The sequence below is a fragment of the Schistocerca piceifrons genome, unplaced genomic scaffold, assembly GCF_021461385.2.
Source record: "Schistocerca piceifrons isolate TAMUIC-IGC-003096 unplaced genomic scaffold, iqSchPice1.1 HiC_scaffold_538, whole genome shotgun sequence".
Classification (NCBI taxonomy): domain Eukaryota; kingdom Metazoa; phylum Arthropoda; class Insecta; order Orthoptera; family Acrididae; genus Schistocerca; species Schistocerca piceifrons.
The window spans coordinates 508,279-534,416 of record NW_025728775.1 but is presented as its reverse complement, the minus strand read 5'-3'; the positions used below and the strand labels follow the sequence as shown (position 1 = coordinate 534,416).

Genomic DNA, 26,138 nt, shown 5'->3' with positions numbered 1-26,138 from the left:
CTTTCTCTCGTCCGCGAATGCACACACGACAGTTCTTTTGTCAGCCTGGAACCCATCACAGCCGAGGGCTCAAGAAGTCTTCGGGGTGCTCGAGAGGGTGTCTGCCGTAGCACCCCTAACGAGATAGCGGCGTTTCGCGCAGTCGTTATTGCAAGTCATATCAGCAAAAGCAATCACTTTCTCAGCAGCAGGCAGTGCGAGCCCAGCGGCAGCTCTACATGAAGGTACCAGTAGCCCAGGAAGGCCGCCGACCGCGGGAATTCGCACCGCCCCCATCCCGCCAGCGTACACGAGACTTCCAGGGCACCCTGGACGACATCGAGGGACTGGAATAATTGGCATTCGCCGTGTCACAGGGCTCGTTGGTCTAGGGGTATGATTCCTGCTTAGGGTGCAGGAGGTCCCGGGTTCAAATCCCGGACGAGCCCTAGCGTTTTGTGCAAACTGATCGCACGTCAGTGGCTGAGTCAGCGCAAAAAGCTCGCCGTCAATATCAAATGAATTTCTTATTCGATGTGAGCAATTGACACTCGGGTCCGACGCGTGAAGGCGATTACGAAGGTTTCGGGTACAGATGGTAGCAGATGCATGTTAGTACGTCTTGCTTAAAGTGATGAAAAACTGTTTCCGCCCGGGATCGAACCGGGGACCTTCTGCGTGTTAGGCAGACGTGATAACCGCTACACCACGGAAACTGCTTGTGTGCACCTTACTTCACAGACAACTTGTAGTGATGTTGCCATCGTAACTAAAAAATTCAATAAATGTGGTACTTGCAAAACGAAGGGACATGCAGCAGATCCACACACGACGTGGCTCATTGGAGGACAATACGACATAGGCAGGAAAATACTGTTCCCGCCCGGGATCGAACCGGGGACCTTCTGCGTGTGAAGCAGACGTGATAACCGCTACACTACGGAAACGACGGACCCCAGGAGTCCATCCTTGTTCACTCTCTCGTCCGCGAATGCACACACGACAGTTCTTTTGTCAGCCTGGAACCCATCACAGCCGAGGGCTCAAGAAGTCTTCGGGGTGCTCGAGAGGGTGTCTGCCGTAGCACCCCTAACGAGATAGCGGCGTTTCGCGCAGTCGTTATTGCAAGTCATATCAGCAAAAGCAATCACTTTCTCAGCAGCAGGCAGTGCGAGCCCAGCGGCAGCTCTACATGAAGGTACCAGTAGCCCAGGAAGGCCGCCGACCGCGGGAATTCGCGCCGCCCCCATCCCGCCAGCGTACACGAGACTTCCAGGGCACCCTGGACGACATCGAGGGACTGGAATAATTGGCATTCGCCGTGTCACAGGGCTCGTTGGTCTAGGGGTATGATTCCTGCTTAGGGTGCAGGAGGTCCCGGGTTCAAATCCCGCACGAGCCCTAGCGTTTTGTGCAAACTGATCGCACGTCAGTGGCTGAGTCAGCGCAAAAAGCTCGCCGTCAATATCAAATGAATTTCTTATTCGATGTGAGCAATTGACACTCGGGTCCGACGCGTGAAGGCGATTACGAAGGTTTCGGGTACAGATGGTAGCAGATGCATGTTAGTACGTCTTGCTTAAAGTGATGAAAAAGTGTTTCCGCCCGGGATCGAACCGGGGACCTTCTGCGTGTTAGGCAGACGTGATAACCGCTACACCACGGAAACTGCTTGTGTGCACCTTACTTCACAGACAACTTATAGTGATGTTGCCATCGTAACTAAAAAATTCAATAAATGTGGTACTTGCAAACGAAGGGACATGCAGCAGATCCACACACGACGTGGCTCATTGGAGGACAATACGACATAGGCAGGAAAATACTGTTCCCGCCCGGGATCGAACCGGGGACCTCCTGCGTGTGAAGCAGACGTGATAACCGCTACACTACGGAAACGACGGACCCGAGGAGTCCATCCTAGTTCACTCGAACTTGCCTCAGACTTTCTCTCGTCCGCGAATGCACACACGACAGTTCTTTTGTCAGCCTGGAACCCATCACAGCCGAGGGCTCAAGAAGTCTTCGGGGTGCTCGAGAGGGTGTCTGCCGTAGCACCCCTAACGAGATAGCGGCGTTTCGCGCAGTCGTTATTGCAAGTCATATCAGCAAAAGCAATCACTTTCTCAGCAGCAGGCAGTGCGAGCCCAGCGGCAGCTCTACATGAAGGTACCAGTAGCCCAGGAAGGCCGCCGACCGCGGGAATTCGCACCGCCCCCATCCCGCCAGCGTACACGAGACTTCCAGGGCACCCTGGACGACATCGAGGGACTGGAATAATTGGCATTCGCCGTGTCACAGGGCTCGTTGGTCTAGGGGTATGATTCCTGCTTAGGGTGCAGGAGGTCCCGGGTTCAAATCCCGGACGAGCCCTAGCGTTTTGTGCAAACTGATCGCACGTCAGTGGCTGAGTCAGCGCAAAAAGCTCGCCGTCAATATCAAATGAATTTCTTATTCGATGTGAGCAATTGACACTCGGGTCCGACGCGTGAAGGCGATTACGAAGGTTTCGGGTACAGATGGTAGCAGATGCATGTTAGTACGTCTTGCTTAAAGTGATGAAAAAGTGTTTCCGCCCGGGATCGAACCGGGGACCTTCTGCGTGTTAGGCAGACGTGATAACCGCTACACCACGGAAACTGCTTGTGTGCACCTTACTTCACAGACAACTTATAGTGATGTTGCCATCGTAACTAAAAAATTCAATAAATGTGGTACTTGCAAACGAAGGGACATGCAGCAGATCCACACACGACGTGGCTCATTGGAGGACAATACGACATAGGCAGGAAAATACTGTTCCCGCCCGGGATCGAACCGGGGACCTTCTGCGTGTGAAGCAGACGTGATAACCGCTACACTACGGAAACGACGGACCCGAGGAGTCCATCCTAGTTCACTCGAACTTGCCTCAGACTTTCTCTCGTCCGCGAATGCACACACGACAGTTCTTTTGTCAGCCTGGAACCCATCACAGCCGAGGGCTCAAGAAGTCTTCGGGGTGCTCGAGAGGGTGTCTGCCGTAGCACCCCTAACGAGATAGCGGCGTTTCGCGCAGTCGTTATTGCAAGTCATATCAGCAAAAGCAATCACTTTCTCAGCAGCAGGCAGTGCGAGCCCAGCGGCAGCTCTACATGAAGGTACCAGTAGCCCAGGAAGGCCGCCGACCGCGGGAATTCGCACCGCCCCCATCCCGCCAGCGTACACGAGACTTCCAGGGCACCCTGGACGACATCGAGGGACTGGAATATTTGGCATTCGCCGTGTCACAGGGCTCGTTGGTCTAGGGGTATGATTCCTGCTTAGGGTGCAGGAGGTCCCGGGTTCAAATCCCGGACGAGCCCTAGCGTTTTGTGCAATCTGATCGCACGTCAGTGGCTGAGTCAGCGCAAAAAGCTCGCCGTCAATATCAAATGAATTTCTTATTCGATGTGAGCAATTGACACTCGGGTCCGACGCGTGAAGGCGATTACGAAGGTTTTGGGTACAGATGGTAGCAGATGCATGTTAGTACGTCTTGCTTAAAGTGATGAAAAAGTGTTTCCGCCCGGGATCGAACCGGGGACCTTCTGCGTGTTAGGCAGACGTGATAACCGCTACACCACGGAAACTGCTTGTGTGCACCTTACTTCACAGACAACTTATAGTGATGTTGCCATCGTAACTAAAAAATTCAATAAATGTGGTACTTGCAAACGAAGGGACATGCAGCAGATCCACACACGACGTGGCTCATTGGAGGACAATACGACATAGGCAGGAAAATACTGTTCCCGCCCGGGATCGAACCGGGGACATTCTGCGTGTGAAGCAGACGTGATAACCGCTACACTACGGAAACGACGGACCCGAGGAGTCCATCCTAGTTCACTCGAACTTGCCTCAGACTTTCTCTCGTCCGCGAATGCACACACGACAGTTCTTTTGTCAGCCTGGAACCCATCACAGCCGAGGGCTCAAGAAGTCTTCGGGGTGCTCGAGAGGGTGTCTGCCGTAGCACCCCTAACGAGATAGCGGCGTTTCGCGCAGTCGTTATTGCAAGTCATATCAGCAAAAGCAATCACTTTCTCAGCAGCAGGCAGTGCGAGCCCAGCGGCAGCTCTACATGAAGGTACCAATAGCCCAGGAAGGCCGCCGACCGCGGGAATTCGCGCCGCCCCCATCCCGCCAGCGTACACGAGACTTCCAGGGCACCCTGGACGACATCGAGGGACTGGAATATTTGGCATTCGCCGTGTCACAGGGCTCGTTGGTCTAGACAGTCTGCCTGCAGCGGCCGTGGCGTGCGGTTGTCTGTGCTTCGCGCTGCGGCTGGCTTGTTTACTTCTGCGGGGTAAGTCGCTCGCTAGCAGCGGTTATTCTTGCGTTTGTGGAATGACGTTGATAATTCAGTGATGGCACATACTATGAGGAAGGACACCTTGAAGTTAACGTTCGATAACACGTTTGCCCGACCAACATCCTTCGAAATCGAGGATTTCCTCGAAGAAGTGATGAAAATTGGCCTCGATGAGATTATCGGTATACATTTGTCGATTCTGTCTAGCATCGTTTATATCAAGATGAGAGATGCCGAGTTTTGTGACAAACTAGTTGACTCCTTTAGTTCTGGTTTGAAGTTTAAGCATAGTGATGGCAATGTGGGTGTGGTTACTGTTTCTCACGCCGGGCTTGGACTTCGAACAATTCGCATTTTTGAACTACCGTTTGAGGTCCCAGCAGAACAGATAAACGTTGCGATATCGCCGTATGGCAAAGTTTTGAGCAACTTTGCAGAACGTTGGTCTCCGGCGCATAAGTATCCGGTACTGAATGGCGTCAGGCAGCTTAAAGTTGACTTGCAACGACATATTCCGTCGTACGTCACGGTTTGTGGGTACCGTGCCGTCGTAATGTATGATGGCCAACCTAGAACATGTGCCAGATGTAACTCGACGGGACATGTTCGTGCGGAATGTTTACAGCGTCGTGTAGTACAACTGCCAACCGGAGAGAGTGTTAGCCCTCCCGCGATGTCAACATTACAGCCATCGTACGTGTCGGTTGCCCGCGGTGAGCCGTCAATACAACCGATTAGCGATAAACCTGCCGGACCCAGTTCCGTCGTTAATGTGACGTCTCCGGACACGCCAGTCGCGTCCGAGATGGCTGCTTCTGAAACACATGAAACTAACAGGACCAGTGAGATGGCGGTGGACCAGCCCTCACGGGGTGCCGAGTTGGTGGAGGTGTCCATGGCTCCTGCTCCCATGTCTGAACGAGTCGCTGAAACGATGCCCAACTCCGACACAGTAATACGTGGTAATCGATCTCCGAAGAAAAATAAAAAGCGGAGGATGGCTCACCAAGGTGCGGAAGATACAGCACCGAGCTTGCGGGGAAAGGCTAAATTAATCGGTCAGAATTTAAAAGAAGGGCCCGCAGACGCTGCCGCCTCGCCTTCGCGCTCGCGGGACACAACACGATCAGACGACACCATGTCGGAGACTCCCACGATGTACGACAGCGGACCAGATGAGACGCCCACTCAGCAAACTGAGCCACAGAATACGAATCCACCAGTTTCTGAGCCAGTAGGCACCCTTTGCTCTCCCAATTGGGCGGACGAGTTTGAAACGAACGAAGCTGATGTAGAGATGCAGGAGGATTCCACACCCTCGACCGGCTCCTTGCCCCCCGTATCAGCGGTTGATGGACACAACGTCCACGTGGCCATGGCTACTCAAACGACCGACACGGTCAGCGCCTCCAATTGACGGCTGTATGACGCACCCTATCGTTTGCTCCTTTCGTACCAAACATCTATGACCACCTTGCAGGCCTACAAGATCCTGACTCTCAATATCAATAAGATACGCAGTGTTTTGAATCTGAAGAACTTACAAGACTTGTTATACGCAGCCGACATCGATATAGCCATGCTTCAGGAAGTGAGTGAGATCAGGTTAGACCACATAGCAGGGTATAACGCTTTCGTGAACCCTGGCAACGGTTTCGAACTTGGAACAGCATTACTGTTAAAAGAAGGGATCATTGCAAATTGTGAGGCCAAACTGGTGACCGGCAGAGGGATAGCAGTCACTGTCAATAACATCAGACTGATTAATATTTACGCACCTTCTGGGTCCAGTAATAGGCAACACCGTGCAGAATTTTTTCGCCACGAGATCCTTCCGCTCTTCGGGACCAACTACAGTGATGTCATTTTTGGCGGCGATTTCAATTGTGTGCTTCGTCAAATCGATCAAACTCCTCACTTTAATCGGTGTGTCGAATTAGAACAGATCATTCAAGAACTCCGCTTCACTGACACTTGGACGCACATGCACGGAGTGGAAGTGGGTTTTACGCATGTTACCAATCATTCGGCAAGTAGGTTAGATAGAATTTACATATCGCGTAATTTAACGCAACACCTGCTACACACCGAAATATGGCCAACTGTATTTTCCGACCATGCTGCCTATATCTGCACCGTCAACATGCAAAAACAGGAAACATACCGGGGTCGAGGGTTATGGAAGTTCAACATCGCACATTTGCATGATCCTGCATGTCGAGAAGCCTTCCTGTCCACCTGGACGGCATGTGAACGCAAATTCAGATCCTACAACTCCGCGATCGAGTGGTGGCTCAAATGCGCCAAACCACAAATTAGGAAAACTTTAATGTTTTACTCCCGTCAGAAAAGTCTGTGGCACAAACGGACCATGGAATTTTACTTTCAGTGTCTTCGGGAGTTGTATAAATGTGACGCGACCGTTATCGGCAATTTTGCAAAGATCAAAAGAATTCAGGCGAAACTTTTAACGCTGCAACGGAAACAGTTGGAAGGTTTTCAAATTCGGGCGCGAGTTCCTAAGACGGTGCAAGAAGAAGAGGCTGCCATGTATCACATGTTACGTGAAAGTCGACGAGGCAGTCGGAAAATCATTACACACATCCGAACCAGCACCGGGGCAATAGTTACTAAACAAAGTGACATTATGCGTGCGATTGAAGAGTACTATCGAGACCTGATGTCCAATAAAATGACAGATGATACCGTGTTTGCGGAGTTTGCGACAAATTTATCACGGAAACTCAGCCCCACAGAGGCGACTCAGCTGATGACAGAGGTGACAGAAGACGAATTAACAGACGTTATCCTAAGGAGTCCGAAGAATAAATCTCCTGGTTGCGATGGAATACCTGCAGAAGTATATCAAACCTTCTGGCCGCAGATGAAATCGAAACTCCTTGCAATATGTAAAGAACTAATGAACCCACAAAACGTTATTCCGCAGGAATTTCGACAAGGAATTGTTGTCTTACTGCCCAAGACCCCGTGCAGTAACGACCTCACTAACCTGCGACCTCTCACGTTATTAAATAGTGATTATAAACTATTCGCCCGTGTTCTGAGCCAACGGCTCAAAACTGTCATGACCACAATCACAGGACAGTATCAAACGAGTGTCGGTAGAGATAGATCTATTTACCACACGCTCACGGATTACAGAGATGTCATTGCCGTAGCGGAGGCTTGCAAGTTAAAATGCGCCCTCGTCATGATAGACTTTGCAAAAGCTTTCGACAGGGTGAGCCATCGTTTCCTTTTCCGCGTCATGCAGGAATTGGGGTTTCCGCACCAGTTCACCCAAGTACTCGACAATCTGATCCGTAATAGTACGTCGCGGATTCAAATTAATGGTCGCCTCAGTGGCGCTATTGATATCGAGTGTTCGGTGAGGCAAGGCTGTCCGATGTCGATGGCTCTCTTTGCCATCGCCATAGAACCTCTGCTCGCTACGCTAACTGCACATTTGCAGGGATTGGAAATCAATAGCCAGAAGATTGTGTGCCGTGCGTACGCAGATGATGTCGGCTTTCTTGTCGTGAACGCGCAAGAAGTGCGGTCCTCACTTCAAATACTTCAACGATATGAGGCGGTATCTGGGGCGAAGGTGAACTGGCAAAAATCCGGACTCATGAATGTTGGACGGGGAATAAATCTACCCAATCATACCCGATTACGAGAAATTACCAGTATAAAGTGCTTAGGCCTTGAGTTTCGGCGGAAGATACAGAATACCATTGCTGTTAATTATAGAGCTTTACTTCATGAAGTTAGGGCATGTGTACAACTGCATAGCATGAGGAAACTGAATGCTCTCCAAAAAATTGAACTGGTCAACACTTATATCCTCTCGAAGATTAACTACGTCGCCAAAGTGTTGCCTCTTCCCAGTGGCATTGCACATAGAATGCTGTCTGCCCTGGGCCATTTTGTGACCAGAGGCAATATCTTCAAAGTTAAATATGTTACGTAGACGCTCCCTCCTCGGAAGGGCGGATTGAACCTCACAGATGTCTATAAAAAGGCACAGGCGCTCTATCTAAGCAGTGTGTATAAGCTATGGACAAAATCTCCACACTGTCTCACTGCTCACCTTCTCAACGAAATATCCCCAGCGAACCTCAACCCCCCGATTGATGTACATCATATTCCACACGACCTTTATCATTTAAAATACTTCCTGCTTGAATATAGTTATGCTCGAACAAGAATTCCGGCGAAGGAAATAACGGTGGTGAAGCAACTTTATAAGACTTTGATCGAGTCCACCTCCAGGAATAACATCGAAGACAAATATACAGCTCACAATTGGCGGGCGATTTGGGATAATATTCATTCACGCCATTTACCGTCTCACGTGCGAGCGTCTTGGTATCTCACGGTGAATCGCAAAATAGCTACCAATGCCAGACTCCATTCCATTCATCTGGCCGATTCACCCTTATGCAACACTTGCCAGGTACAAGATAGCGAGGAACACCGATTTGTCTGCGAAAAAGTGCGAGATGTTTGGGCGGTCATACGACAGTTGTTGGCGAGCATCACTAGAACATGCCCTGCGACCATAACGCCAGCTGATTTCCTCACTCCGGAGGTAGTGCCTTACCCGCAGACCAAAAGAAATTCAGTAAACTGGCTTAAAGGCCACACAGTTTACTATCTTTTCAATGTGAACGCAACGAGTAAAGAAGACTTTCTCCTGTATTTAATGATACAGCACCACCGACTCCAGAAGACTAAAAACTATAAAGCTCATTTTGCAAACTTTTTAAGTCACACGATCATTTCACAGCCAATATAGGATGGAGTGCTTAAAGCCATTTCTTCCGACATGGTGGATTCCACTCTTCCTTCGGACGCCCGAAGTGAAGACCAAAGAAGTAAGTGCGGGACAGACTAATTTACTAGTGCGTCACTTGGATCATTCGTCACGTTCAGAAATTAACAGAATGTTTGTAGTAGCGCGTTCCGTATCATTGGCGGATGCCCTGCACAGAACTGAGTTTCCTAGTTTCTTAATTGTAACAGTCAATCCGATGGAGAGAAACAACGATAGAAGACTTTTAATTTATATTTTTCATTTCAATACTAACTCTGATTTGTGGGGTGAGACGCACTCATCCGGTGCAAAGTGCACGGATTCCCGGCTCTCCTGAATACATATGAAAATGGACAAATTCATTTACACTGCAAATGGATGCAACATTTCGTCTCCGGACTAATTTCTGTTTTTATGTTACTGGCGGCGGAGTCAAGCCGCAGCATTTCTTCAGTGCGCCGATATAAGGTAGGGTGCCGTGGTGACAGTTACGGTGGGAGACAAGATGGCCAGGCCTCAGATTGCATGACCCCTGCCCTCCTTGCCTCTCCCTGCCTGATACCACATAAGCACAAAAAAAAAAAAAAAAAAAAAAGTGGTAGAATGCTCGCCTGCCACGCGGGCGGCCCGGGAAAAAAGATAAAAAAAAAGATAAAAATGAAAAAAAAAAAAAAGGGGTATGATTCCTGCTTAGGGGGCAGGAGGTCCCGGGTTCAAATCCCGGACGAGCCCTAGCGTTTTGTGCAAACTGGTCGCACGTAGGTGGCTGAGTCAGCGCAAAAAGCTGCCCGTCAGTGTAAATTTCATACTTGGTGTAAAGAAATGACCGTCTGGTCCGACGTATGAAGGTGATTGCCAAGCTTTAGGTACAGAACGTGGCAAATGCTTGTCGGTATGTCTTGTTTAAAGTGATGAAAAAGTGTTTCCGCCCGGGATCGAACCGGGGACCTTCTGCGTGTTAGGCAGACGTGATAACCGCTACACCACGGAAACTACTGCTTTCGTTCTTGCTTCTCAGAGAACTTGTAGCAAGGTTGCCATCGTAACTTAAAAATTCAGTAAATGCGGCACTTGCATGACGAAGGTACATGTAGCAGATCCACACACGACGTGGCTCACTCGAGTAGTATGCGACATAGGCAGGAAAATACTGTTCCCGCCCGGGATCGAACCGGGGACCTTCTGCGTGTGAAGCAGACGTGATAACCGCTACACTACGGAAACGACGGATACGCTCTGTCCATCCTTGTACACTCGAAGACGCCTCAGCCTTTCTCCCGTCCGCGCATGCACACACCATAGTTCATTTGACAGCCTGAAACCCATCGTAGCCGAGGGCTCAACAAGTATTCGGGGTGCTCGAGAGGGTGTATGTCGTAGCATCCCCAACGAGATAGCGGCGTTTCGCGCAGTCGTTATTGCAAGTCACATCAGCAAAAACAATCACCTCCTTAGCAGCAGGCAGTGCGCACCCGGCGGCAGCTCTACATGAAGATGCCAATAGCCCTGGAAGGCCGCCGACCGCGGGCCACGGCACCTCCGAGAACGGTGCTGCCCGTGACCCACGGTGTCGCCACACAGTCTGTCGAAGAACAGCACTGCCGGCAGAAAGCACCTTCCCCATCCCGCCAGCCGCACCAGATTCAAAGAGCACCCTGGACGACTTCGAGGGATGCAGTTTGCTGAAATAATTGGCGTTCACGCTGTCACAGGGCTCGTTGGTCTAGGGGTATGATTCCTGCTTAGGGTGCAGGAGGTCCCGGGTTCAAATCCCGGACGAGCAATAGCGTTTTGTGCAAACTGGTCGCACGTAGGTGGCTGAGTCAGCGCAAAAAGCTGCCCGTCAGTGTAAAGTGAATTTCATACTTGGTGTAAAGAAATGACCGTCTGGTCCGACGTATGAAGGTGATTGCCAAGCTTTAGGTACAGAACGTGGCAAATGCTTGTCGGTATGTCTTGTTTAAAGTGATGAAAAAGTGTTTCCGCCCGGGATCGAACCGGGGACCTTCTGCGTGTTAGGCAGACGTGATAACCGCTCCGCCGTAGCGTTACGTATAGTGGACTATCGTTTTTGTTACGTGTTGTGTTGCAACTTCTGAGAGTATTTCTCCGTCGTTGTTTCGTACCTTGTGTTACTTTCTGTCCTTATTTCAGTGTTTTTTGTGTAGCGGTTTCGACCGCATATTTTGAAAATGTCGTCCCAGGTTATTCCTCGTCAGGCTACAGTTAGTTTTGCTTTTGACAAGTCAACCCGCCATGTGCAACCTAGTTCTCTTGAGATTCATGATTGGTTGGTAGATACCTTTGGTGTTCATTCGGATCAGGTGCACACTGCTTATTTTGATACCGAACTGTATGTTTTCTTTGTTAAGTTTATGGACCCACTTCAGGTTGATAAAATTCTTTCTAAATATGGTCATCAAGTTCTCTTTCGGCATCGGGATGATTCTGTAAGTACCGTGCTGCTTTCCAATGCTTCCATCACGTATACCAAAGTTCGTGTTTACAACCTTCCACCGGAGGTGGATAATGTCTATCTTAAGGAGGGTCTACAGAAGTATGGTGATGTAAAGAGCATTCGCCTTGAACGCTGGTCAAGCCAACATCGCCTGCAATGTTACAGTGGTATTCGTTCAGTTGAAATGCACGTTAAGCAGAATATTCCATCTCACCTGCAGATCGGTGGATATCGTGTCCATGTAACATATAGTGGTCAGGTTGGCACCTGTTTTTTGTGCAATGAAAGTGGTCACGTGCGTACCGACTGTCCGCGGAGAGTTTTTGTTTTAAAAAATTCTCTCGAACAGCGTCGCAAGTTAACGGTCGCTGACCTCGTTGCAGGTGGTTCTGCTCTTGGTGTAGCACAGTCCAGTGGTAGTAGCGCCCCGCCACAGGTTTTGCGCACCCCTGATACAGAATTTCCTCCTTTGCGTGCTAAATCTGATGTTGTTCCGTCTGTCCCTCAGGTGGGTGTGCCACTTTTGAATAATAAGAGGCGTCGCCCACACGATGGAAATAGTACGGATGAGGATCTCCCTGAGATGCCCCAGTCCGAGCGACCGGCATCCTCCGAGCCACTGTGTACTGTAGCTGCTCCCTGCCCTCCTGAGGTAGCGGTTCCGGTGGCGGCTGCTGGCGCCCCTCCGGCCTCCGACGCAGCTTCTCTCGAGTCGGGTCGTCGGTCGGGCCTGTTGGCGCCGTCTTCCGAACCGACTTCGATGTCACAACAAGTGGAGCCGCGACAACCTCCTGCTTCGCTGCCCCATACCTCTGCCAGCGGAGCTGCTCCGCTTCCTTCCAACTCTGCGGCCTCGGACCTTCCTGCTCACGTTTCGCCTCCGTGCAGTCCATGTTTGCCGGAAGCTAGTGCAGGTGTTGACCATTCCGTTTTGTCGGATGTTTCCCCCGCGACCCCGGATCCCGCATGTGGACCGGCGCGGGTGGTGTCGGATACAGAACTTGACCCTCCTACGTCACCGGCGGCTGAAGTTTCCTTGCCCGTCAGCCGACGCAAGTTACGCGTTCAGCCGAACGTTAATGCTGTTCGTAAAAAACCGAAACGTAAGGGATCCGCGGAACGGGGTAGCAGTCCCCCTCCCTCGGATGCCTCCGTCACCCCTGCTATGGACTGTGACGCTGGTGCGTCGGTGTAGGTGATTTGTTTTCTCGCTTTTCTCTCTATGGTTCAAGCATACACCTTTCTTACCTTAAATGTTAACCGTATTGAGTCCGACGTTCGCATTGCCTCTTTGCGGCAGTTTATTTACGACGCCTGTGCGGACGTAGTGTTTTTGCAGGAAGTGTTGTTTTCTGATCTCTCTCTACCTGGATTTCAAACTGTTTTTAATGTCGCGCCGGAATATTCAACAGGAACTGCTCTTTTCTTTCGAGAGGGCATTCCTATTACTGACATTGAATTCCTTGACTCTGGCCGTGGGATTGGTTGTCGTCTTTTTGATCTCCGCCTCGTTGTTTTGTATGCCCCCTCTGGTTCGGGTCACACTGTGGCTCGATCGCGCTTTTATAAAGAAGAGCTTATTTATCTTTTGCGCCAGAGTCCTCGGAGTCTCCTGCTCGGAGGCGATTTTAATTGTGTTTTACGCCCTGCAGACCAGTCCCCCAATTTTAATTATTGCCGTGATTTACATGACTTAGTTCGTACGATGCATCTGCGTGATGTTTGGGAACACAAATATCCAACCCTGGTGAAATATACGTTTTTTACCGCGTCCTCATGCAGTAGACTCGACAGATTCTATTTATCTGATTTTTTATGTGATAAAATTCTTTCTGTCGATGTTATTCCTACTAGTTTTTCTGACCATTGTGCTTTTACTGCAACTGTAAATCTTAGTCGCCAACCTGCAAAACTTTATCGTTCCCAGTGGATGTTAAATGTTTCCCACCTTGCCGACAGTGCTATGGATGATGTTATAAGTGGCGTGTGGGAGCGATGTCTTCGCTCTGTCCCGCGATACCCCTCCTTGCTGGTTTGGTGGACTGCGTTTGCCAAGCCCAAGATTCGTCAGACTTTGATTTTCTACTGTGCTGCAAGGACGCGTGATTTTAAGAACACGTATGAATATTACTACTCTGTCCTGCGTGAACTATATGACGCGGCGGGTACCTCTCCACTGCGGATCCATGATGTTCGTCGTATTAAAGCCAAGCTCTTGAGCCTTAAACGACGACAGATGGATGGTCTGCGAGTTAAGTCGAAACCTCACTCTCTTGTTGAAGGTGAACTGACATCCTTGTACCACCTGCTACGGCATCAGACTCGTCGTCGTCGCTCCTTCATCTCTTCTCTTACGGTGGATGATGGGCGACAGCTTAGTGCACAGGAGGAAATGGTTCGTGCTCTTCATCAGTATTACACTAGTCTCTATTCTGCCGATGATTCTGGTGAGTCTCTTTCGGATGATGTCTTTGGGGATCTAACTGCGACGATCGCGCCTGACGCGAACGGCGAATTTCTCCGGGAGTTCCAGGTAGATGATGTTTTCGATTTTATTGCTCGCTCTCCGTCCAGTAAATCGCCGGGTCCAGACGGCCTGCCTAAAGAATTTTATCTCCGTTTTTGGCCTCTTTTGGGTGGCATTTTTACGCAGATTTTAAATGAGATTGTCAGAGGGATGGATGTGCCTGCCGATTTTAAAGTAGGGAAAATTGTTTTAATTCCGAAGTCCTCTGGTCGTTTATCTGCTGCCAATCTTCGTCCGCTCACATTGCTGAATTTTGACTATAAGACAGCTGCTAGAGCGCTCAATAGCCGGCTGTCTTCTCTGCTTCGGGGTGTGATTGGTGCACATCAATGTTGTTTTCATGATAGATCTATTCTGACACCAGGAGCCGAATATCGGGATGTTGTCTCGGTTGCGGCGGTTACAAACGTACATTGTGCCTTTGCCTTCCTTGATTTTTATAAGGCTTTTGATCACGTCAGTCATGTGTTTTTAGATCGTGTTTTAGGTACAATAGGTTTTAACGCTTCATCACGTGGTGTTCTTGGCAATTTGTACAGGGGAATAACAGCTCGGGTGTCAGTCAATGGGCAGCTGACGCCGCCCATTGCTATCCGCCGCGGAGTGCCTCAGGGTAGTCCGCTCTCTATGTCTTTATTCGTTTTGTCCCTGGAACCGCTGCTTCGGACTATTGCTCTCAAGCTTCAGGGTATGTCCCTCTCTGGTGGGAAGCTCTCGGTTAAGGCATATGCGGATGATGTCGTTGTTCTCCTCCGTCAACGAGATGATATCCCGTTGTTGAAAGGGGCAGTTGATGCATACTGTCGTGTCTCTGGAGCGCGTCTCAATCAGGGTAAATGTAAGTTCCTTGATATTCGAGGATTTCGCGATGCTGACGTCCCTTGGGCCACTTTTGTCGATCGCCATACGTCCTTGGGGATTATCATTGATCGGTGTCCTCTAAAAATGGCGGCTCTCAATTGGACATCTGTCACCGAGAAGATACAGGGGGCTCTGATGGTCCATGAGCAGCGCTCTGCTACCATTTTGCAAAAAGTCCGAATTTTAGACACCTACGTCCTATGTAAAGCTTATTATGTTGCTCAGCTGTTCCCACTTCCCATGATGGTGGCGAAAAGGTTGCGCCAATTGTCTAGCAGGTTTATATGGAAGGGCCATCTATTCAAGTTACGTTACGAGGTAATGACGAAACCGCGTCTCTCCGGAGGCTTGGGCCTCTCTGACATTACTCGCAAGGCGTCTGCTTTGTACGTCCGCCGAACGACTCTAATTGTTACGCAAGAAGTGACTTCAATTACATCCAGGCTTTTTACTGTTGTGCGTCCGGCGAGCCTTGCTCCACCTGTCGATGTCGGACGCCTAAATTTTAAGTTGAAACACATTCGGGAATTTTACATTGCGGTGAGTTACCTCGGTGACGTCTTCTTGCGGCGACCGGTGCCAACGACCAAGAGCTTGATTGCCCGCTGGGAGGGGCTGGCCAGTCCCAATCCAATAGAACTGGCGTCTCCATCCGTGTCCTGGAGGAACGTCTGGAAGAACGTTAGTCTGCCGATCCACTCTATGGCCGTGGCGTCCACGTGGTATAGGGTAATAAATAATTTGGTTCCCACCAATGTACGACTGCACCGTATTGGTCTTTCTGACACGGACACCTGTACTCGGTGTGGTCTCCTGGATACCCTTGAACATCGATTCACCTGCTGTGGGCACCTTGCTAATTGGCGTTGGCTCAGGAAACAACTTGCTTTTGTCACTAGGTCTGCTGAAGCCGCTTATACTATTGACATCATCGTCCGGCCCGATTCTTCCTTTTTTCCGCGGACGAAGCTCCATACCGTCATGTGGTTGATTGGCCATTTCGTACATTTTGTCAACAGTTGTCATGAAGAGGATGGACACCTAGCGTTTCGGCAGTACATGCTTACTGCTTACTGGCAGCGCTTGCGATTGCCAGGCCTCCGAGATGATTTTGCCAATATGCTTAGCCTGACATTTGAAAGAGAGGGTGTTGGCTAAGGTCACCTGTGTGAGCCATTTTCTTTTATACTGTTTCTGAATTTGCCGCCTTTATGTATGTTTCTTCTCTACACCAGGACTGAAGTTTTCGTGTTTTAACCTTTATTTCAGTAAGCAGTCTACATTATATAGTCATGTTTTAGGATTTTAATTTCAGTACTGTACTTCTTTTGAAGTGGCTGTGTGGTGGATATTCTTTAATATTTTTTTCAATAGATATATTCGTTCGAGTGGTAAAAAAAAAAAAAAAAAAAAAAAAAAAAAGTGGCAGAGCGCTGGTCTAGTAAACCAGAGTTCGTGAGTTCGATCCTCACAGAAAGCAAATGAATTTTTTAACAGCCCCTTTTACCGTAGATCTTTCGAAAAAAGCGGCCAAGGATAAAAAAAATTATGAGTGGGTGCGGTATTTAAGAAATGCTCTCGCAAATGAATAGTGCGAATGGTGCTATTAAAGTAGGTACCAGAAACTGCTGCTTTTCCATTTTTTTTTTTTTTAAAATACAAAAAAAAAAAAAAAAAAAAAAAAAAGGGGTATGATTCCTGCTTAGGGTGCAGGAGGTCCCGGGTTCAAATCCCGGACGAGCCCTAGCGTTTTGTGCAAACTGGTCGCACGTAGGTGGCTGAGTCAGCGCAAAAAGCTGCCCGTCAGTGTAAATTTCATACTTGGTGTAAAGAAATGACCGTCTGGTCCGACGTATGAAGGTGATTGCCAAGCTTTAGGTACATAACGTGGCAAATGCTTGTCGGTATGTCTTGTTTAAAGTGATGAAAAAGTGTTTCCGCCCGGGATCGAACCGGGGACCTTCTGCGCGTTAGGCAGACGTGATAACCGCTACACCACGGAAACTACTGCTTTCGTTCTTGCTTCTCAGAGAACTTGTAGCAAGGTTGCCATCGTAACTTAAAAATTCAGTAAATGCGGCACTTGCATGACGAAGGTACATGTAGCAGATCCACACACGACGTGGCTCACTCGAGTAGTATGCGACATAGGCAGGAGAATACTGTTCCCGCCCGGGATCGAACCGGGAACCTTCTGCGTGTGAAGCAGACGTGATAACCGCTACACTACGGAAACGACGGATACGCTCTGTCCATCCTTGTACACTCGAAGACGCCTCAGCCTTTCTCCCGTCCGCGCATGCACACACCATAGTTCATTTGACAGCCTGAAACCCATCGTAGCCGAGGGCTCAACAAGTATTCGGGGTGCTCGAGAGGGTGTATGTCGTAGCATCCCCAACGAGATAGCGGCGTTTCGCGCAGTCGTTATTGCAAGTCACATCAGCAAAAACAATCACCTCCTTAGCAGCAGGCAGTGCGCACCCGGCGGCAGCTCTACATGAAGATGCCAATAGCCCTGGAAGGCCGCCGACCGCGAGCCACGGCACCTCCGAGAACGGTGCTGCCCGTGACCCACGGTGTCGCCACACAGTCTGTCGAAGAACAGCACTGCCGGCAGAAAGCACCTTCCCCATCCCGCCAGCCGCACCAGATTCAAAGAGCACCCTGGACGACTTCGAGAGATGCAGTTTGCTGAAATAATTGGCGTTCACGCTGTCACAGGGCTCGTTGGTCTAGGGGTATGATTCCTGCTTAGGGTGCAGGAGGTCCCGGGTTCAAATCCCGGACGAGCAATAGCGTTTTGTGCAAACTGGTCGCACGTAGGTGGCTGAGTCAGCGCAAAAAGCTGCCCGTCAGTGTAAAGTGAATTTCATACTTGGTGTAAAGAAATGACCGTCTGGTCCGACGTATGAAGGTGATTGCCAAGCTTTAGGTACAGAACGTGGCAAATGCTTGTCGGTATGTCTTGTTTAAAGTGATGAAAAAGTGTTTCCGCCCGGGATCGAACCGGGGACCTTCTGCGTGTTAGGCAGACGTGATAACCGCTCCGCCGTAGCGTTACGTATAGTGGACTATCGTTTTTGTTACGTGTTGTGTTGCAACTTCTGAGAGTATTTCTCCGTCGTTGTTTCGTACCTTGTGTTACTTTCTGTCCTTATTTCAGTGTTTTTTGTGTAGCGGTTTCGACCGCATATTTTGAAAATGTCGTCCCAGGTTATTCCTCGTCAGGCTACAGTTAGTTTTGCTTTTGACAAGTCAACCCGCCATGTGCAACCTAGTTCTCTTGAGATTCATGATTGGTTGGTAGATACCTTTGGTGTTCATTCGGATCAGGTGCACACTGCTTATTTTGATACCGAACTGTATGTTTTCTTTGTTAAGTTTATGGACCCACTTCAGGTTGATAAAATTCTTTCTAAATATGGTCATCAAGTTCTCTTTCGGCATCGGGATGATTCTGTAAGTACCGTGCTGCTTTCCAATGCTTCCATCACGTATACCAATGTTCGTGTTTACAACCTTCCACCGGAGGTGGATAATGTCTATCTTAAGGAGGGTCTACAGAAGTATGGTGATGTAAAGAGCATTCGCCTTGAACGCTGGTCAAGCCAACATCGCCTGCAATGTTACAGTGGTATTCGTTCAGTCGAAATGCACGTTAAGCAGAATATTCCATCTCACCTGCAGATCGGTGGATATCGTGTCCATGTAACATATAGTGGTCAGGTTGGCACCTGTTTTTTGTGCAATGAAAGTGGTCACGTGCGTACCGACTGTCCGCGGAGAGTTTTTGTTTTAAAAAATTCTCTCGAACAGCGTCGCAAGTTAACGGTCGCTGACCTCGTTGCAGGTGGTTCTGCTCTTGGTGTAGCACAGTCCAGTGGTAGTAGCGCCCCGCCACAGGTTTTGCGCACCCCTGATACAGAATTTCCTCCTTTGCGTGCTAAATCTGATGTTGTTCCGTCTGTCCCTCAGGTGGGTGTGCCACTTTTGAATAATAAGAGGCGTCGCCCACACGATGGAAATAGTACGGATGAGGATCTCCCTGAGATGCCCCAGTCCGAGCGACCGGCATCCTCCGAGCCACTGTGTACTGTAGCTGCTCCCTGCCCTCCTGAGGTAGCGGTTCCGGTGGCGGCTGCTGGCGCCCCTCCGGCCTCCGACGCAGCTTCTCTCGAGTCGGGTCGTCGGTCGGGCCTGTTGGCGCCGTCTTCCGAACCGACTTCGATGTCACAACAAGTGGAGCCGCGACAACTTCCTGCTTCGCTGCCCCATACCTCTGCCAGCGGAGCTGCTCCGCTTCCTTCCAACTCTGCGGCCTCGGACCTTCCTGCTCACGTTTCGCCTCCGTGCAGTCCATGTTTGCCGGAAGCTAGTGCAGGTGTTGACCATTCCGTTTTGTCGGATGTTTCCCCCGCGACCCCCGATCCCGCATGTGGACCGGCGCGGGTGGTGTCGGATACAGAACTTGACCCTCCTACGTCACCGGCGGCTGAAGCTTCCTTGCCCGTCAGCCGACGCAAGTTACGCGTTCAGCCGAACGTTAATGCTGTTCGTAAAAAACCGAAACGTAAGGGATCCGCGGAACGGGGTAGCAGTCCCCCTCCCTCGGATGCCTCCGTCACCCCTGCTATGGACTGTGACGCTGGTGCGTCGGTGTAGGTGATTTGTTTTCTCGCTTTTCTCTCTATGGTTCAAGCATACACCTTTCTTACCTTAAATGTTAACCGTATTGAGTCCGACGTTCGCATTGCCTCTTTGCGGCAGTTTATTTACGACGCCTGTGCGGACGTAGTGTTTTTGCAGGAAGTGTTGTTTTCTGATCTCTCTCTACCTGGATTTCAAACTGTTTTTAATGTCGCGCCGGAATATTCAACAGGAACTGCTCTTTTCTTTCGAGAGGGCATTCCTATTACTGACATTGAATTCCTTGACTCTGGCCGTGGGATTGGTTGTCGTCTTTTTGATCTCCGCCTCGTTGTTTTGTATGCCCCCTCTGGTTCGGGTCACACTGTGGCTCGATCGCGCTTTTATAAAGAAGAGCTTATTTATCTTTTGCGCCAGAGTCCTCGGAGTCTCCTGCTCGGAGGCGATTTTAATTGTGTTTTACGCCCTGCAGACCAGTCCCCCAATTTTAATTATTGCCGTGATTTACATGACTTAGTTCGTACGATGCATCTGCGTGATGTTTGGGAACACAAATATCCAACCCTGGTGAAATATACGTTTTTTACCGCGTCCTCATGCAGTAGACTCGACAGATTCTATTTATCTGATTTTTTATGTGATAAAATTCTTTCTGTCGATGTTATTCCTACTAGTTTTTCTGACCATTGTGCTTTTACTGCAACTGTAAATCTTAGTCGCCAACCTGCAAAACTTTATCGTTCCCAGTGGATGTTAAATGTTTCCCACCTTGCCGACAGTGCTATGGATGATGTTATAAGTGGCGTGTGGGAGCGATGTCTTCGCTCTGTCCCGCGATACCCCTCCTTGCTGGTTTGGTGGACTGCGTTTGCCAAGCCCAAGATTCGTCAGACTTTGATTTTCTACTGTGCTGCTAGGACGCGTGATTTTAAGAACACGTATGAATATTACTACTCTGTCCTGCGTGAACTATATGACGCGGCGGGTACCTCTCCACTGCGGATCCATGATGTTCGTCGTATTAAAGCCAAGCTCTTGAGCCTTAAACGACGACAGATGGATGGTCTGCGAGTTAAGTCGAAACCTCACTCTCTTGTTGAAGGTGAACTGACATCCTTGTACCACCTGCTACGGCATCAGACTCGTCGTCGTCGCTCCTTCATCTCTTCTCTTACGGTGGATGATGGGCGACAGCTTAGTGCACAGGAGGAAATGGTTCGTGCTCTTCATCAGTATTACACTTGTCTCTATTCTGCCGATGATTCTGGTGAGTCTCTTTCGGATGATGTCTTTGGGGATCTAACTGCGACGATCGCGCCTGACGCGAACGGCGAATTTCTCCGGGAGTTCCAGGTAGATGATGTTTTCGATTTTATTGCTCGCTCTCCGTCCAGTAAATCGCCGGGTCCAGACGGCCTGCCTAAAGAATTTTATCTCCGTTTTTGGCCTCTTTTGGGTGGCATTTTTACGCAGATTTTAAATGAGATTGTCAGAGGGATGGATGTGCCTGCCGATTTTAAAGTAGGGAAAATTGTTTTAATTCCGAAGTCCTCTGGTCGTTTATCTGCTGCCAATCTTCGTCCGCTCACATTGCTGAATTTTGACTATAAGACAGCTGCTAGAGCGCTCAATAGCCGGCTGTCTTCTCTGCTTCGGGGTGTGATTGGTGCACATCAATGTTGTTTTCATGATAGATCTATTCTGACACCAGGAGCCGAATATCGGGATGTTGTCTCGGTTGCGGCGGTTACAAACGTACATTGTGCCTTTGCCTTCCTTGATTTTTATAAGGCTTTTGATCACGTCAGTCATGTGTTTTTAGATCGTGTTTTAGGTACAATAGGTTTTAACGCTTCATCACGTGGTGTTCTTGGCAATTTGTACAGGGGAATAACAGCTCGGGTGTCAGTCAATGGGCAGCTGACGCCGCCCATTGCTATCCGCCGCGGAGTGCCTCAGGGTAGTCCGCTCTCTATGTCTTTATTCGTTTTGTCCCTGGAACCGCTGCTTCGGACTATTGCTCTCAAGCTTCAGGGTATGTCCCTCTCTGGTGGGAAGCTCTCGGTTAAGGCATATGCGGATGATGTCGTTGTTCTCCTCCGTCAACGAGATGATATCCCGTTGTTGAAAGGGGCACTTGATGCATACTGTCGTGTCTCTGGAGCGCGTCTCAATCAGGGTAAATGTAAGTTCCTTGATATTCGAGGATTTCGCGATGCTGACGTCCCTTGGGCCACTTTTGTCGATCGCCATACGTCCTTGGGGATTATCATTGATCGGTGTCCTCTAAAAATGGCGGCTCTCAATTGGACACCTGTCACCGAGAAGATACAGGGGGCTCTGATGGTCCATGAGCAGCGCTCTGCTACCATTTTGCAAAAAGTCCGAATTTTAGACACCTACGTCCTATGTAAAGCTTATTATGTTGCTCAGCTGTTCCCACTTCCCATGATGGTGGCGAAAAGGTTGCGCCAATTGTCTAGCAGGTTTATATGGAAGGGCCATCTATTCAAGTTACGTTACGAGGTAATGACGAAACCGCGTCTCTCCGGAGGCTTGGGCCTCTCTGACATTACTCGCAAGGCGTCTGCTTTGTACGTCCGCCGAACGACTCTAATTGTTACGCAAGAAGTGACTTCAATTACATCCAGGCTTTTTACTGTTGTGCGTCCGGCGAGCCTTGCTCCACCTGTCGATGTCGGACGCCTAAATTTTAAGTTGAAACACATTCGGGAATTTTACATTGCGGTGAGTTACCTCGGTGACGTCTTCTTGCGGCGACCGGTGCCAACGACCAAGAGCTTGATTGCCCGCTGGGAGGGGCTGGCCAGTCCCAATCCAATAGAACTGGCGTCTCCATCCGTGTCCTGGAGGAACGTCTGGAAGAACGTTAGTCTGCCGATCCACTCTATGGCCGTGGCGTCCACGTGGTATAGGGTAATAAATAATTTGGTTCCCACCAATGTACGACTGCACCGTATTGGTCTTTCTGACACGGACACCTGTACTCGGTGTGGTCTCCTGGATACCCTTGAACATCGATTCACCTGCTGTGGGCACCTTGCTAATTGGCGTTGGCTCAGGAAACAACTTGCTTTTGTCACTAGGTCTGCTGAAGCCGCTTATACTATTGACATCATCGTCCGGCCCGATTCTTCCTTTTTTCCGCGGACGAAGCTCCATACCGTCATGTGGTTGATTGGCCATTTCGTACATTTTGTCAACAGTTGTCATGAAGAGGATGGACACCTAGCGTTTCGGCAGTACATGCTTACTGCTTACTGGCAGCGCTTGCGATTGCCAGGCCTCCGAGATGATTTTGCCAATATGCTTAGCCTGACATTTGAAAGAGAGGGTGTTGGCTAAGGTCACCTGTGTGAGCCATTTTCTTTTATACTGTTTCTGAATTTGCCGCCTTTATGTATGTTTCTTCTCTACACCAGGACTGAAGTTTTCGTGTTTTAACCTTTATTTCAGTAAGCAGTCTACATTATATAGTCATGTTTTAGGATTTTAATTTCAGTACTGTACTTCTTTTGAAGTGGCTGTGTGGTGGATATTCTTTAATATTTTTTTCAATAGATATATTCGTTCGAGTGGTAGAGTGTCTGCTTCAAAAAAAAAAAAAAAAAAAAAAAAAAAAAAAAAAAAAAAAAGGGGTATGATTCCTGCTTAGGGTGCAGGAGGTCCCGGGTTCAAATCCCGGACGAGCCCTAGCGTTTTGTGCAAACTGGTCGCACGTAGGTGGCTGAGTCAGCGCAAAAAGCTGCCCGTCAGTGTAAATTTCATACTTGGTGTAAAGAAATGACCGTCTGGTCCGACGTATGAAGGTGATTGCCAAGCTTTAGGTACATAACGTGGCAAATGCTTGTCGGTATGTCTTGTTTAAAGTGATGAAAAAGTGTTTCCGCCCGGGATCGAACCGGGGACCTTCTGCGCGTTAGGCAGACGTGATAACCGCTACACCACGGAAACTACTGCTTTCGTTCTTGCTTCTCAGAGAACTTGTAGCAAGGTTGCCATCGTAACTTAAAAATTCAGTAAATGCGGCACTTGCATGACGAAGGTACATGTAGCAGATCCACACACGACGTGGCTCACTCGAGTAGTATGCGACATAGGCAGGAGAATACTGTTCCCGCCCGGGATCGAACCGGGAACCTTCTGCGTGTGAAGCAGACGTGATAACCGCTACACTACGGAAACGACGGATACGCTCTGTCCATCCTTGTACACTCGAAGACGCCTCAGCCTTTCTCCCGTCCGCGCATGCACACACCATAGTTCATTTGACAGCCTGAAACCCATCGTAGCCGAGGGCTCAACAAGTATTCGGGGTGCTCGAGAGGGTGTATGTCGTAGCATCCCCAACGAGATAGCGGCGTTTCGCGCAGTCGTTATTGCAAGTCACATCAGCAAAAACAATCACCTCCTTAGCAGCAGGCAGTGCGCACCCGGCGGCAGCTCTACATGAAGATGCCAATAGCCCTGGAAGGCCGCCGACCGCGGGCCACGGCACCTCCGAGAACGGTGCTGCCCGTGACCCACGGTGTCGCCACACAGTCTGTCGAAGAACAGCACTGCCGGCAGAAAGCACCTTCCCCATCCCGCCAGCCGCACCAGATTCAAAGAGCACCCTGGACGACTTCGAGGGATGCAGTTTGCTGAAATAATTGGCGTTCACGCTGTCACAGGGCTCGTTGGTCTAGGGGTATGATTCCTGCTTAGGGTGCAGGAGGTCCCGGGTTCAAATCCCGGACGAGCAATAGCGTTTTGTGCAAACTGGTCGCACGTAGGTGGCTGAGTCAGCGCAAAAAGCTGCCCGTCAGTGTAAAGTGAATTTCATACTTGGTGTAAAGAAATGACCGTCTGGTCCGACGTATGAAGGTGATTGCCAAGCTTTAGGTACAGAACGTGGCAAATGCTTGTCGGTATGTCTTGTTTAAAGTGATGAAAAAGTGTTTCCGCCCGGGATCGAACCGGGGACCTTCTGCGTGTTAGGCAGACGTGATAACCGCTCCGCCGTAGCGTTACGTATAGTGGACTATCGTTTTTGTTACGTGTTGTGTTGCAACTTCTGAGAGTATTTCTCCGTCGTTGTTTCGTACCTTGTGTTACTTTCTGTCCTTATTTCAGTGTTTTTTGTGTAGCGGTTTCGACCGCATATTTTGAAAATGTCGTCCCAGGTTATTCCTCGTCAGGCTACAGTTAGTTTTGCTTTTGACAAGTCAACCCGCCATGTGCAACCTAGTTCTCTTGAGATTCATGATTGGTTGGTAGATACCTTTGGTGTTCATTCGGATCAGGTGCACACTGCTTATTTTGATACCGAACTGTATGTTTTCTTTGTTAAGTTTATGGACCCACTTCAGGTTGATAAAATTCTTTCTAAATATGGTCATCAAGTTCTCTTTCGGCATCGGGATGATTCTGTAAGTACCGTGCTGCTTTCCAATGCTTCCATCACGTATACCAATGTTCGTGTTTACAACCTTCCACCAGAGGTGGATAATGTCTATCTTAAGGAGGGTCTACAGAAGTATGGTGATGTAAAGAGCATTCGCCTTGAACGCTGGTCAAGCCAACATCGCCTGCAATGTTACAGTGGTATTCGTTCAGTCGAAATGCACGTTAAGCAGAATATTCCATCTCACCTGCAGATCGGTGGATATCGTGTCCATGTAACATATAGTGGTCAGGTTGGCACCTGTTTTTTGTGCAATGAAAGTGGTCACGTGCGTACCGACTGTCCGCGGAGAGTTTTTGTTTTAAAAAATTCTCTCGAACAGCGTCGCAAGTTAACGGTCGCTGACCTCGTTGCAGGTGGTTCTGCTCTTGGTGTAGCACAGTCCAGTGGTAGTAGCGCCCCGCCACAGGTTTTGCGCACCCCTGATACAGAATTTCCTCCTTTGCGTGCTAAATCTGATGTTGTTCCGTCTGTCCCTCAGGTGGGTGTGCCACTTTTGAATAATAAGAGGCGTCGCCCACACGATGGAAATAGTACGGATGAGGATCTCCCTGAGATGCCCCAGTCCGAGCGACCGGCATCCTCCGAGCCACTGTGTACTGTAGCTGCTCCCTGCCCTCCTGAGGTAGCGGTTCCGGTGGCGGCTGCTGGCGCCCCTCCGGCCTCCGACGCAGCTTCTCTCGAGTCGGGTCGTCGGTCGGGCCTGTTGGCGCCGTCTTCCGAACCGACTTCGATGTCACAACAAGTGGAGCCGCGACAACCTCCTGCTTCGCTGCCCCATACCTCTGCCAGCGGAGCTGCTCCGCTTCCTTCCAACTCTGCGGCCTCGGACCTTCCTGCTCACGTTTCGCCTCCGTGCAGTCCATGTTTGCCGGAAGCTAGTGCAGGTGTTGACCATTCCGTTTTGTCGGATGTTTCCCCCGCGACCCCGGATCCCGCATGTGGACCGGCGCGGGTGGTGTCGGATACAGAACTTGACCCTCCTACGTCACCGGCGGCTGAAGTTTCCTTGCCCGTCAGCCGACGCAAGTTACGCGT

General features: G+C 49.7%; 21 non-coding genes across 21 annotated transcripts; 7 read left to right on the top strand and 14 right to left on the bottom strand.

Moving 5' to 3' along the window:
* Positions 1-356: 356 nt before the first annotated feature.
* On the top strand, positions 357-428 carry Trnap-agg. The gene has a single exon. It is a non-coding gene; the product is annotated as a tRNA-Pro (tRNA).
* A 194-nt stretch (positions 429-622) lies between these two features.
* On the bottom strand, positions 623-695 carry Trnav-aac. The gene has a single exon. It is a non-coding gene; the product is annotated as a tRNA-Val (tRNA).
* A 158-nt stretch (positions 696-853) lies between these two features.
* Trnav-cac lies at positions 854-926 on the bottom strand. The gene has a single exon. It is a non-coding gene; the product is annotated as a tRNA-Val (tRNA).
* A 383-nt stretch (positions 927-1,309) lies between these two features.
* Positions 1,310-1,381, top strand: Trnap-agg. Its single transcript has one exon. It is a non-coding gene; the product is annotated as a tRNA-Pro (tRNA).
* A 194-nt stretch (positions 1,382-1,575) lies between these two features.
* Trnav-aac lies at positions 1,576-1,648 on the bottom strand. Its single transcript has one exon. It is a non-coding gene; the product is annotated as a tRNA-Val (tRNA).
* Positions 1,649-1,805: 157 nt separating this feature from the next.
* On the bottom strand, positions 1,806-1,878 carry Trnav-cac. Its single transcript has one exon. It is a non-coding gene; the product is annotated as a tRNA-Val (tRNA).
* Positions 1,879-2,280: 402 nt separating this feature from the next.
* Trnap-agg lies at positions 2,281-2,352 on the top strand. The gene has a single exon. It is a non-coding gene; the product is annotated as a tRNA-Pro (tRNA).
* Positions 2,353-2,546: 194 nt separating this feature from the next.
* Positions 2,547-2,619, bottom strand: Trnav-aac. The gene has a single exon. It is a non-coding gene; the product is annotated as a tRNA-Val (tRNA).
* A 157-nt stretch (positions 2,620-2,776) lies between these two features.
* On the bottom strand, positions 2,777-2,849 carry Trnav-cac. Its single transcript has one exon. It is a non-coding gene; the product is annotated as a tRNA-Val (tRNA).
* Positions 2,850-3,251: 402 nt separating this feature from the next.
* On the top strand, positions 3,252-3,323 carry Trnap-agg. Its single transcript has one exon. It is a non-coding gene; the product is annotated as a tRNA-Pro (tRNA).
* A 194-nt stretch (positions 3,324-3,517) lies between these two features.
* On the bottom strand, positions 3,518-3,590 carry Trnav-aac. Its single transcript has one exon. It is a non-coding gene; the product is annotated as a tRNA-Val (tRNA).
* Positions 3,591-3,747: 157 nt separating this feature from the next.
* Positions 3,748-3,820, bottom strand: Trnav-cac. The gene has a single exon. It is a non-coding gene; the product is annotated as a tRNA-Val (tRNA).
* Positions 3,821-10,057: 6,237 nt separating this feature from the next.
* Trnav-aac lies at positions 10,058-10,130 on the bottom strand. Its single transcript has one exon. It is a non-coding gene; the product is annotated as a tRNA-Val (tRNA).
* A 158-nt stretch (positions 10,131-10,288) lies between these two features.
* On the bottom strand, positions 10,289-10,361 carry Trnav-cac. The gene has a single exon. It is a non-coding gene; the product is annotated as a tRNA-Val (tRNA).
* A 488-nt stretch (positions 10,362-10,849) lies between these two features.
* On the top strand, positions 10,850-10,921 carry Trnap-agg. The gene has a single exon. It is a non-coding gene; the product is annotated as a tRNA-Pro (tRNA).
* Positions 10,922-16,915: 5,994 nt separating this feature from the next.
* Positions 16,916-16,988, bottom strand: Trnav-aac. The gene has a single exon. It is a non-coding gene; the product is annotated as a tRNA-Val (tRNA).
* A 158-nt stretch (positions 16,989-17,146) lies between these two features.
* Trnav-cac lies at positions 17,147-17,219 on the bottom strand. The gene has a single exon. It is a non-coding gene; the product is annotated as a tRNA-Val (tRNA).
* A 488-nt stretch (positions 17,220-17,707) lies between these two features.
* Trnap-agg lies at positions 17,708-17,779 on the top strand. Its single transcript has one exon. It is a non-coding gene; the product is annotated as a tRNA-Pro (tRNA).
* A 5,756-nt stretch (positions 17,780-23,535) lies between these two features.
* Positions 23,536-23,608, bottom strand: Trnav-aac. The gene has a single exon. It is a non-coding gene; the product is annotated as a tRNA-Val (tRNA).
* A 158-nt stretch (positions 23,609-23,766) lies between these two features.
* On the bottom strand, positions 23,767-23,839 carry Trnav-cac. Its single transcript has one exon. It is a non-coding gene; the product is annotated as a tRNA-Val (tRNA).
* A 488-nt stretch (positions 23,840-24,327) lies between these two features.
* Trnap-agg lies at positions 24,328-24,399 on the top strand. The gene has a single exon. It is a non-coding gene; the product is annotated as a tRNA-Pro (tRNA).
* Positions 24,400-26,138: the final 1,739 nt, after the last annotated feature.